Here is a 12,941-nt window from a genome sequence, read left to right as displayed (position 1 = left end):
AGGGTGCTGGGTGCGGTGGCTCACGCCTGTGATCCCAGCACTTTGGAAGGCTGAGGCAGGCGGATCACCTGAGGTCAGGAGTTTGAAACCAGCCTGACCAACATGGAGAAACCCTGTCTCTACTAAAAATACAAAAAATTAGCCGGGTGTGGTGGCACATACCTGTAATCCCAGCTACTTGGGAGGCTGCGGCAGGAGAATCGCTTGAACCTGGGAGGTGGAGGTTGCGGTGAGCTGAGATCCATTGCACTCCAGCCTAGGCAACAAGAATAAAACTCCATCTCAAAGGAAAAAAAAAAAAAATTGCAGGCCAGGCACGGTGGCTCATGCCTGTAATCCTACCACTTTGGGAGGCCAAGGTGGGTGGATCGCTTGAACCCGGGAGTTTAAGACCAGCCTGGACAACATGGCGAAACCTCATCTGTACAAAAAATAGCAAAAAATCAGTCGGGCATGGTGTCTGATGCCTGTAGTCCCAGCTACTTGGGGCAAGAGAATTACTTGAATTCAGGAGGCAGAGGTTGCAGTGAGCCAAAATCATGCCACTGCAACTCCAGCCTGGGCGCCTGAATGAGACCCTGTCTCAAAAAAATAAATGAATTGCTTGTTAACATTTCTGATGTTTGTTATTTAGAATATTGCCCCATTAGATTAAAACATAATGTTATTGGAACTCTGTATTGCATTAGCCTTTATTATGCTAAACCTAAACACCTAATACTACATGCGTTAACAGAATTCTCTATAAATACACTTAATTTCATTTGAAGGACAAACTAGAATCCGTTAGGAATGTAATTTTGATGTAAACTGTTCAATTCCAAATGACTTTTTGAAAGGCAGATTCAAATAGTGAAGGAGAGAGCGCTCAACTTGGACACAAAATCCCTTAAATTTTCATCAGATTTTCTTCAAAATGGAGTAGAGGGTATCCCTGTTGCTAGAGGATTGGTCCTTCAGAGTTTTCAGCTTTGAGCTAGTTCACAGCTTAGGACAATACAAATTCTGCACAGAGAAATAGGTAGCATTATGGTGTAAACTGTCTCCCTCCCACCAAACAAAACCACATGGGCGTCTTTATCAGAACTATTTTATTTTAGCTGAATCATTTTGTGGATATATAGTATGTTTCCCTGAATTTTATTACTCAGAATTCTTTGAAATAGGCCAGGTGCAATGGCTCACGCTTGTAATCCCAGTACTTTGGGAGACCAAGTTGGACAGATCACTTGAGGTCAGGAGTTTGAGACCAGCTTGGCCAACATGGCGAAACCCCATCTCTGCTAAAAATACAAAAATTAGCCAGGTGTGCTAGCACATGCCTGTAATCCCAGCTATGCAGGAGGCGGAGGCAGGAGAATCACTTGAACCAGGAGGTGGAGGTTGCAGTGAGCTGAGATCGCACCACTGCACTCTAGCCTGGGTGACAGAGAGAGACTCCATCTCAAAAAAATAAATAAAATAAATTCTTCGAAATAGTTTTTAAGTTACCTAATCTACCACTTTCTTTTCTGCCAAAATTATGGTTTTCCCGTTCAAACTTAGACACAGTTTGCCATTTAAGGCTCCAGGTCTCAGTTTCTCCTCCTGACTTTCCAGCATCTGCCTATACCCTGTATAAGCCACTTGAACTCTGGGTTGGCTCTTAATCTGTAAATGTCCTAATGCCAGCAACAATATCCTCTTACATGCAAATAATACCTAATGCCAGCAACAATATCCTTTTATATGCAAATAATACCAAGCATAGGTAGTCGTCTTGTTTAAAAAGGGGAGGGGGCAGAACTTGTCTTAATTAGATTATTCTGCGTTTCTTTTCTGGATTGCTACAGTATTTTAATCTGTGATATTTATCACCTTATATCGCTTCACGAATTTTCATGTGTGTTACTCTGATCTCACTAACATTCGTTAATTCAGCAAGTAGGAATCCTCAACGTGTGCCTAGGATTCAGCAACAAACCACCTGGAACGCATGGTCTCTTAGAACTTAGATAGGAATCCTTACTGTAAATACAGTACTCAATTATACTCAGATGTAGTATTTACAGTGTTATGGACTGAGCTGTGTCCCCCTAAAATTCACAGGTTAAAGCCTAACCCACTATGTGATTGTAGACAGAGCATTTATAAGGGGGTTAAATGAGGTCACAAGAATGAGTCCCTAACCCAACAGGACTAGTGTCCTGGTAAGAAGAGGGAGGTACACCAGGAGTTTGCCTGCACGGAGGAAAAGCCCTGTGAGGACATGGGGAGGGCAGCTATCTGTCTACACACCAGGAAGAAAGGTCTCACCAGATAGCCATGCTGGCCGTCTCCTTGATTTTGGATTTCCAGCCTCCAGAACTGTGAGAAAATAAATTTCTGTTTAAGCCACTCAGCCTGTGGTGTTTTGTGGCAGCCTGAGCACACCAGTAACAATATTAACAGTGATAAAAAGTTCTTCCTTTGGGGCCTGAGATGCCTGGGAGTGGAACAGGCTGTTTTGTGTATGAGCATTTTTTAGGGTAGAGTTCATCATTCTAGAGTTTGGATCTGTGACTTTCTACCCAAAGGTCACAAACCACTGCTGTAATGCAAACCTATTATTTCACAGTTACACCTCTCACCTAGAAGTGCTTTAATACAGGCCGCTTCGTATCAGGGCTTGGTTTCCTTCTGACCCTTCGAGACATAAAAATCATTATTAGCTTGAGGCCATACAAAAATAAGCAGTGGGCCATCGTTGACTGATCCTTATTCTCTATCCCTAAAAAGATTTTAAAATCTAGATCTGTCAACAAGCAAAGCACCCAGCTCTTTGTTTGTTTGTTTGTTTTTGAGACGGAGTCTTGCTCTGTTGCCCAGGCTGGAGTACAGTGGCATGATATCGGCTCACTGCAACCTCTGCCTCCTGGGTCCAAGCCAGCCTCCTGGGCTCAAGCCATTCTCCTGCCTCAGCCTGCTGAGTAGCTGGGACTACAGACACATGCCACCACCCCCAGCTAATTTTTCTATTTTTGTAGAGATGGGGTTTCACCATGTTGGCCAGGCTGGTCTCAAACTTCTGACCTCAAGTGATCTGCCCGCCTCAGCCTCTCAAAGTGCTGGGATTACAGGTGTGAGCCACCACAGCTCCTTTTCTACTATCCTGAGTAGCAGTCTATGGCAGACATACTTGACAACAATAACTCAGGCATACCCTGGGAAGTGACCCTGTGGTCTAAGAAGAATGTATGTTTGGAGTTCCAAGTTAAGGAATCCAGGAGTGGCCAATCCAGAGGCTCTCCTTATCAGTGAAGGACGTCCATACCCCTGCCCCATTCCTTGGAATGCAGGCTGTATAGGGAATGGTGGCCCTTTGTATTGGGTTAAGTGGAAGTTGCTAGGTAGAGGTTGCTAAGTGAAAATATGTTAAACTGCATGCTTTTTAAAAACAGTAGCAATTTATGGATGGGCACGGTTGCTCACGCCTGTAATCCCAGCACTTTGGGAGGCCAACGTGGGTGGATCATGAGGTCAGGAGATCGAGATCATCCTGGCTAACACGGTGAAACCCCCTCTCTACTAAAGATACAAAAAAAAAAAAAAAATTAGCCAGGCGTGGCGGTGTGCACCTGTAGTCCCAGCTGCCAAGGAGGCTGAGGCAGGAGAATGGCATGTACCCGGGACGCAGAGCTTGCACTGAGCCGAGATTGCACCACTGCACTCCAGCCTGGGTGACAGAGCAAGATTCCATCTCAAAACAAAAACAAAAACAAAAAACAGTACCAATTTTCCTGTCCAGCCCACTGCTCCTGGACTGCTGTGTAATGTAAGTCCACAATAAACCCTATGTCTCATTCACTGTCTCCACATCTCTTCTTCAGCCTCCCTCACATGGTGCCATCCCCACTGGAGTCAATAGTCTAGCATGACAAGTAGTAGCCATTATTAAGCAGAGCCATCTCATGCTTGTTTAACATTTGGAAATCTGCAATGAAAATTACCAAGTTTTGGCTGGGTGCAGTGGCTCACACCTGTAATCCTAGCACTTTGGAAGGCCGAGGCGGGCAGACCACTTGAGGTCAGCAGTTCGAGACCAGCCTGGCCAACATGGTGAAACCCTGTCTCTACTAATAATACAAGAAAATTAGCTGACTGGTGGCAGGGGCCTGTAATCCTAGCTACTCAGGAGACTGAGGCAGAATTGCTTGAACCCAAGAGGCCGAGTTTGCGGTGAGCCAAGATTGTGCCACTGCACTCCAGCCTGGGCGACAGAGTGAGACTCCATCTTAACAAAACGAAGACAACTGGGCCGGGTGCAGTGGTTCACGCCTGTAATCCCAGCACTTGGGAGGCTGAGGCAGGTGGATTGCTTAAGCCCAGGAGTTTGAGACCAGCCTGGGCAACAGAGATACCCCATCGCTACAAAAAAATTAATACAAACTTTTAAAAAAGACAACCGGATATGTGGCTCTCACGTGATGCACTAGAAGCACAGAACACAATCTGTGAAGTATTCTTGTCCCTACTGCTAATTAGACTCAAATTTGATTAAGCCTCTAGATCTTACTACCCAGAGTCAGGGAACATTGAGTAAAAACCACACTTGAAAAGGGAAACGTTAAAGAATTGTTAATGAGTAGAAGATAACTACTAAACAGGATTTTTCTAAAATATAAAAGTAGCAAGTGCAGAAAGCAACTACTACCCTAACAGAGTGAAGGGGAAGGAACTCGGACACTTAGAAGAGGACCCCACCCTCTCCTGAGACAGTTAACACCTCAGCAAATGATGTGAAGAAGTGCTGGAGACTACAGGCCTTGGCTGACCTAGAATCTTGCCACTAGGTGGCAGGAAAACTTACCAGGGGGCCCGGGTAGCAGCTGACCACGGGACGCAGTGTTGCAGTGGGGAGAAGCTTGCAGGAGGAGGGTGTGAGGTGCTGCTGAAACATGAGGGCTGCCACATGAACACTTACAGGCTCTACCACATGCTCACCCACTGGCCACTGGAAAACAGCACACCAGGAAGGAGAGTCCCTTCTTCCTGCCCTAGCCTTCCGGTGTCTCCACAGTGCCCTCTATTGACAACATAGTCTGTCGATAATGGAGCCAGTTAATGCTGCCCTAGACCTCCGCTACTCTGCGATCCCACCACCCTCACTGAAGTCAGGGTGCCCATTTCAACGGCACAGTTGTGCATGGCCTACAAAGGAGAGCAACCACAGAGATTTCAAGCAGGCAGGTGCTCCCTTCACTAACGTATTTCTCAAAGTCTTAATTAAGAGAGTGTCTTCTGGACCATCTCAAGATGTGGTTTGGGAGAGTGCACCCCAGCATTCCTATCTCCCTAAGCCGAATCCTTCCACCATATCATGCTGTGGAAGCTCCGGCACCCCCAGTTCATTAAACATAGGCCACCTCCAAGTCCACGTTTCAGTCAACCAAGCAAGTAAGCCCTTAGAGACTTAATGGGCTAATATTTAAATCCAGAATCTTTAACGTGCATCCCTGTGAATGAATTCAGCTCAATCTAGCATTATAGCTGGGATACTACCTGTTTATAGGAAACATAGAAAAGCAATCAGTTAAATATAGAATGGAAAACAAGCCAAGTGACCAGGCTTCCTCAATAATTGGCAAAAAATTAAAAATAAGGTGAAGAAATTAAGGCTTAGAAAACTAAATGCAATGGGGCAGCCTTGTCCAGATTTTTTTTTTTTTTTTTTTTTTTTTTTTTTTTTTTTTTTGAGATGGAGTTTCACTCTTGTTGCCCAGGCTAGAGTGCAATGGCGCAATCTCAGCTCACTGCAACCTCCGTCTCCCAGGTTCAAGAGATTCTCCTGCCTCAGCCTCCCGAATAGCTGGGATTACAGGCATGTGCCACCACACCCGGCTAATTTTTTTGTATTTTTAGTAGAGACGGGGTTTCTCCATGTTGGTCAGGCTGGTCTCGAGCTCCCAACCTCAGGCGATCCGCCCGCCTCGGCCTCTTAACGTGCTGGGATTACAGGCATGAGCCACCACGCCTGGCCTCAGATTTTTTTTTTTTTTTTTTTTTTTTAAATAAATCAACTATAAAGTGGCCATGTGAAATCAGAAGCTTTAACACACAGGATATCTGATATTATAGAAATGCTTTTTAGGTGTGATAATGGTATTTTGATTGTTAAAAGAGCCTTTATCTGTTGGTGAAATGTTTATGGAAGGGGTAGGTCTCAGATTAGATTTAAAATAACCCAGAAAATGTAGAGCATATTCACAGGTAAAATAAGAGACCACAAAGCGATAATTGTTGAAGCTGGGCCAGGGGTTGACAGACATTTACTGTGCTATTTTTTATTGTAAATGAAAATTCTCCTTGTAAAACATTCTTAAACAATAAAAATAAAATAAAATAAAATTCCAACCTCAGCAACTGAAAAAAAGGATAGTACGACTCACCTCAACATGAAGAACTTTCTTGGCCAGGCATGGTGGCTCACGCCTGTAATCCCAGCACTTCGGGAGGCCGAGGCGGGTGGATCACCTGAGGTCAGGAGTTCGAGACCAGCCTGGTCAACATGGTGAAACCCCGTCTCTACTAAAATACAAAAATTAGCTGGGAGTGGTGGCAGGCGCCTGTAGCCCCAGCTACTCGGGAGGCTGAGACAGGAGAAGTGCTTGAACCCGGGAGGTGGAGGTTGCAGTGAGCCGAGATTTTGCCACTGCACTCCAGCCTGGGCGACAGAGGGAGACTCCGTCTCAGGGAGAAAAAAAAAAAAAAAGAACTTTCTGCTGCTTTGAGGGGAGACTGAAGAAGTCAGGCTCTGATGCATCCCTGCTGACCTTGGGATGGGAACAGGGCAAAGAGCGTTTTCAAATCATTTTGAAGGAGCATTTGGTTCCCATGTTCCTTCTCTACCCTTACTTAAATCTAAGGAGAAGAGTGGAAGCAAAGCCTCATGGTTAAAAACATGCTGGAGCCGAAACACCTGGGTTGGAGTCCTGGCTCCTTCATTACTAGCTGTGACTCCAGGCAAGCTATTTAACCTTTCAGAACCTATTTTCCCCTATTTAAGGGGCTTTCAGGGTTAAACGAGTCAACATGTGTTACCTGTTTAGAACAATGCCTGGCTCAAGGTTAAAAACTATACAATTTTTAAAAATTCCAGTAAGTGATTTAACACTCTTGCCAGCTGGAGCTAAGGTTTTAAAAAAAGAAGAGGGGCCGGGCGCGGTGGCTCAAGCCTGTAATCCCAGCACTTTGGGAGGCCGAGACGGGCGGATCACGAGGTCAGGAGATCGAGACCACCCTGGCTAACCCGGTGAAACCCCGTCTTTACTAAAAAATACAAAAAACTAGCCGGGCAAGGTGGCGGGCGCCTGTAGTCCCAGCTACTGGGGAGGCTGAGGCGGGAGAATGGCGTGAACCCGGGAGGCGGAGCTTGCAGTGAGCTGAGATCTGGCCACTGCACTCCAGCCTGGGCGACAGAGCGAGACTCTGTCTCAAAAAAAAATAAATAAAAATAAAAATAATAAAAAAAAATTAAAAAAGAGGATGTCAGGGCAGAACAAAAGAATATAATGGGAGCTTGCAACCTCCTCTTCACCCCCATTACCATGGTGCCACTGAGGTTGGGAGTCCCTGACTTCCTTGTTTAATTCAGGTTCTAATTAAAGACATACATTTGAACTGTAAAATCAGAGAACTCCAGTAAGGAAGCCATAGTAGTCCCAGCAAGTTATAATAAAACCAAAGACAAACCTAAGAGATTCGAATCTGTGCCCACACCTCATTGTGAAAAGATGCTTAAGTGTAACCCATATGACCTTTAAAAGGCAGGAACTGGTAAGGTGAGCCACAGACCCAGAGTGTGTAGGTGGCACAAGCTACACTTGGCCCGAGGTTCTGATTCCTAAATAGATGAGCTATAAGATTCCGCGGCTGAAAAAGCTTATCTCTGGTAAGGTTAATTAATGATGGTTGAATTCATAGTCACCCGGGAGAATAGCAGAAATCACTCTTAAAACCCAGAGGTGCTATAACTGAGCAACATAATGAAAGGGCAAATTTAAAGTGGCTGGGGTAGTGTAAGGCAGATTAACATTTACAGTGAGTAAACTCAGGAGTGGTCAGATCTGCTGTCAAGAGACAAGTCAAACAGCATGGAAGTATGTTGGAGAAGGATAACGAGTAGCTACAGAAGTTACATAGATGATGAGGCAGTTATCTAAGAAATGACAGATATTAAAAATGGTCTTTATGTATTAATAACGACTGAACTACACAAATGTGTAGTTTTGTAAAAAATCAAAAACATTTAGTATTTCAGTTGACAAGTCTTTCCCTCCAACTTCAGTATCCACTTTCCCTCATTTAACAGTATCCAAAAATGCATTTAGGAATATGATAATCCTTTCTGGTCTAAGAATGGGATTTCCTACTTGAGCTAGCCCTATGGTTGTCTTCCAACTGCCTATTAGGGAAATAATTTATCATTTTTTTGACATAACCCAGTGGTTCCCAGATTTTGCTGCACATTAGAACTGTGGGACTTGAAAAACATTGCTCTGCTCAGGTCACACTCCATACCAATTAATTCAGAATGTCTGGATGTAGGAGTTGGGCATCAGTTTTGTTTTGTTTTGTTTTTGAGATGGAGTCTTGATCTGTAGCCCAGGCTGGAGTGCAATGGCACCACCTCATCTCACTGCAAGCTCCGCCTCCCAGGTTCAAGTGATTCTCCTGCCTCAGCCTCCCGAGTAGCTGGGACTACAGTGCCCACCACCACGCCCAGCTAATTTTTTTTTTTTTTTTTTTTTTGAGGCAGAGTTTTGCTCTTGTTGCCCAGGCTGGAGTGCAATGGCGTCATCTCAGCTTACCACAACCTCCACCTCCCAGGTTCAACCAGCTCTCCTGCCTCAGCCTCCTGAGTAGCTGGGATTACAGTCATGTGTCATCACGTCTGGCTAATTTTTTGTATTTTTAATAGAGATGGGGTTTCTCCATGTTGGTTAGGATGGTCTCGAACTCCTGACCTCAGGTGATCCGCCCACCTCGGCCTCCCAAAGTGCTGGGATTACAGGCATGAGCCACCATGCCCGGTGGGATTTTTTTTTGTTTTTTGGTTTTTTTTAAGGATTCCCAGATTATTCCAAAATGCAGCAGTTTGAGAACCATGGACATAATCTTATAGAGTTGCCCCACTTCTTATGATGAAAATTGCGAAAGCTGGGTGCTACTCTCCATCATATTTGGAGATGAACCATTTTACAGAAGTTTCTTGCGTGCTTTGACTGGATCCCTGAATGGTTTGGTTGAGGGATTAAAAAGACTTTTAAAGTCGATGACTTAAATCCTACCCACCATCTGTATTACTATATCCAATTATTTAGAATTCCAGTTCCCACTTGGGCTGCAAATTCAAAAGGATTGAACTGCCTTAATGATTACTTTTACGTATATCCTAAATTCCTGATGTGAACATAATTCCTATTTTAGATAATATAAATATGATTATTTAAAGCAATTATTTCTAAGGCCAGGCGTGATGGCTCACGCCTGTAATCCCAGCACTTTGAGAGGCCAAGGCAGGCAGATTACTTGAGGTTAGGAGTTCGAGACCAGCCTGGACAACATGATGAAACCGTCTCCACTAATACATACGTACATCCACATACATAAAATAGCTGGGCGTGGTGGCATGTGCCTGTAATCCCAGCTACGGGGGAGGCTAAGGCATGAGAATTCCTTGAACCTGGGAGACACAGGTTGTGGTGAGCTGGGATCGCACCACTGTACTCCAACCTGGGCGAAAGAGTGAAACTGTGTCAAAAAGATAAAATAAGCAATTATTTCTTACTCAATATATCATTCATAATATTCATTATCTTTATTTCAAGCCCAAGAGAAGCAATTCATAACTTGCCTGCATTCTGCAGGCCCCATTAGTACCTAGTTGTAGTAACTGGTGGATTAAAACTATTACAAACCTGCAGTTTCAGGATGCTAGTTATTAGAACAACTGTCCATATGATTTTCTAACTTCTTGGCTCTCCTTCCAATCTGACTACCTCCATTAATTTGTTTCCACTCCCTAACTTGAGATCGTGACCTAATTTGTTCCTTTGTCAGTCTATACACCCATAGCATGACCTGTCCTAAATTCCTACCCCACACTCTCAACCTCCTGACATCTCCACCTATGTGTACCTACCCCAAAACACTTTCACATTATAACAGAGAGAGATAAAAACCAAAATGTGTAGTGTGCTAAATAAAGAGTAAGAACTACAGGCCAGGCATGGTGGTTCATACCTGTAATCCCAGCACTTTGCGAGGCTGAGGTAGGAGGATCACCTGAGTTCAGGAGTTCAAGATTAGCTTGGGCAACATAGCAAGACCTCATCTCTACTAAAAATAAAAAAAGTTAGCTGGGTGTGGTGGCATGCACTTTAGTCCAAGCTACTTGAGAGGGGACCTCCCCAGCCTCAGTGGGGAGGATCCTTTGAGCCCAGGCCAAGGCTGCGGTGAACTACGATCACGCTACTGCACTCCAGCCTGGGTGATGCTGTCTCAAAAACACCACCACAAAATCCCCCCAAAACTATAAGAGTCTAAACAAATGGTGCTGAACAACTGGATATTCAAATGCTGAAGAATGGAGCTGGAACTCTAAGTCACAATAAAAAAAATTAAAATAGACCAAAGACCTAAATGAAAGAGCTAAAAACATAAAACTCTTAGAAGAAAATAGGCATAAATCTTTATGACTTGGGTTAGGCAATGTTTTCTTAGATATAACACCCAAAGCACAAGCAACTAAAGAATAGGTACGGTGAACTTAATCAAAATTGAAAATTTTGTGCTCCGAAAGACACTTTGAAGAAAGGGAAAAATGGTAGGAGAAAATATTTACAATTTATGTATCTGACAAAGTAGTAGTACCTGAAATTTAAAACACTTGCAACTCAATAATAGTTTTAAGTAAACCAATTTAGAAATTGGCAGAGGATTTGAATACACATTTTTCCAAAGACATACAGATGACCAATAAGCACATTTAAAGATGCTCAACACTAGTCATTACAGGAATGCAAAATAAAACCATAATGAGATACTTCACAGCCACTTGGAAGGCTAGAACCAATCTGAAACAAGTGATCACAAGGATATTGGAGAAACTGGAATCCTCTGACACTGCTGGTGGGAAAAATAATATATAATATGGTAAGGCTACTTTAGAAGAGTTTGGCAGTTCCTCAGTGATATACGACCCAGCGTTTCATCCCTAAGTATATACCCAAGAGAACTGGAAATGTTGATACAAAAACTTGTACATGAAAGTTCATAGCAACATCATTCATAATAATGAAACAACCCAAATGTCCAACAGATGAACGTACAATTTAAACGCGGTATATCCATACAATTACCTAGGCTGTTTAGCAATAAAAACGAAGCACTGATACAAGCTAAGCCTCAAAAACATGCTCAAAAACAAGTTGTAGAAGCCAGTTGCTGAAAAACAAATTGTATAACCCTGTTTATATGAAATGACCAGAATGAGAAAGTCTGGGCCAGGTACGGTGGCTCACGCAGCTCTAATCCCAGCACTTTGGGAGGCCAAAGCGGGTGTATCACCTGAGGTCAGGAGTTTGAGACCAGCCTAGCCAGCATGGTGAAACCCCATCTCTACTAAAAATACAAGATTAGCCAGGCGTGGTGGTGGGCGCCTGTAATCCCAGCTACTCGGGGAGGCTGAGGCAGGAGCATCACTGGAACCCGGGAGGCGGAGGTTGCATTGAGCCAAGATTGCGCCACTGCACTCCAGCCTGGGTGACACAGCAAGACTCTGTCTCAAAAAAAAAAAAAAAAAAAAAAAAAAAAAAAAAATCCAGAAAAAAGAAACTAGAGACAATACAATAGTGGCTGCCTAGGACTAAGGAATTTGAGAGAAAGGAAGAAAATGACTAATAACAATAGAATTTCTTTTTGGGGTGATGAAAATGTTCAAGAACTTTAAAAGAGTGGTGATGGATGCATAACTTTGAGAATATAAGAAAGTCTTAAATTGTATACTTCAAAAGGTGACTTTTGGCCAGGTGTGGTGGCTCCCAAAGTGGCTGTAAAACATTCCAGCACTTTGGGAGGCTGAGGAGGATTGCTTGAGACCAGGAAGCTTGAGACCAGCCTGGGCAACATAGTAAGACCCCATTTCTTAAAAAACAAAATAGTGTTTGGTGGCACACACAGTAATCCCAGCTACTCAGCAGGCTGAAGAGGGAGGATTCCTTGATGCCAGGAGTTGAAGGCTGCAGGGGGCCATCATTGTGACACTGTACTCCAGCACAAGACTCTGTCTCTTGTTTTTGGAAAAGCGTGACTTTTGTCTAAAAAGTTAAAACTATAGAGGAAATTAAAGCAGGGAAGACTGAGTTTCTGTGCCTGTTCTACCTTAAATCGGGCTGTCAAAAGAAAAAAATCTCAATCAAGCACAAATAATCAAATTGTTAATACTACATATTTAAACTCCATTACCAAAATGACAAATACACTTTTGCTAATTTAGAAATCTAGGGACTATAATCCAAAATCCTGAAATTTAAAATTACTGCTCTTTTTGAGAATTTTAAGATTCTCAAGGAACAAAGTCTCAAATCCCTAGTCTATATAAAGATTTTAGATTCCTCTGCCATAATTTAAGGTAACAAAATTTAATACAGCAACAAGGACAAATGTGTATTTCAAGTTTTCCAAAAATATTTGTCATAGCTTTGTAGCCACTTTCATGCCTCATGTTTTGTATTTTTAAAATTTTGTATTCCTTTTTTTTACTGTCTTTGGTTTGCCTAAATCCTCATCGGTCTTTTTTATGCTTGAGCACTCCATAAACACTTCTGAAATGGAAAGTACACTACCGGCCAGGCCTGGTGGCTCACACCTGTAATCCCAGCACTTTGGGAGGCCAAGGCAGGTGGACACGAAGTCAGGAG

This window comes from Macaca mulatta, chromosome 2, assembly GCF_049350105.2.
Source record: "Macaca mulatta isolate MMU2019108-1 chromosome 2, T2T-MMU8v2.0, whole genome shotgun sequence".
Lineage (NCBI taxonomy): Eukaryota > Metazoa > Chordata > Mammalia > Primates > Cercopithecidae > Macaca > Macaca mulatta.
The sequence above is the reverse complement of the archived record's forward strand: the minus strand, read 5'-3'. Positions refer to the sequence as shown.